Raw genomic sequence first — 590 nt, forward strand, 5'->3', positions numbered from 1 at the left:
TCCGATCTCCACCTACGAAAGTCTGTGCCCTCAGAGCTCCAACCCTGGCCTGTCTTCTGAGTTTCAGCTGCTGGATTGTCCTGGGAGGTCTTCTCTCCCCCAAGCCTGAATCTGTCTAACATCAAACTACCCTCCCTCTCCGTTTTCCTTGCTAGAAGAGGCTTCCTCCTCCACTCCACTACTGCTCTGTTCTCCAAACTCATCTCAGACAGCGCCTTCAAGATTTCCCTAATTCAGGACTTCCCTGGTGGTCTAGTGGGTAAGAATCCATCTGCCAATGCAGAGAACAGGGGTTTGATCCCTGGTCCAGGAAGATCCCACATGCCACAGGGCAACTAAACCTGTATGCCACAACTACTGAGCCTGGGCTCTAGAGCCATTGCTCCGCAACGAGAGAAGCCACCTCAGTGAGAAGCCCGCACACCGCAACTAGCGAAAGCCAGTGTGCAGCAGCAATGAAGACCCAGCACAGCCAAAAAAAAAAAAAAATCCCTAATTAGACTTAATATGGTGATCGTTTGACACTGTATTCAAATATTGCATCATTATGTTGTACACAGAAACTAATATAATGTTATATGTAAAAAAAA

The sequence above is a fragment of the Bison bison genome, unplaced genomic scaffold, assembly GCF_000754665.1.
Source record: "Bison bison bison isolate TAMUID 2011002044 unplaced genomic scaffold, Bison_UMD1.0 scf7180017853184, whole genome shotgun sequence".
In the NCBI taxonomy this organism is placed as follows: Eukaryota; Metazoa; Chordata; class Mammalia; order Artiodactyla; family Bovidae; genus Bison; species Bison bison.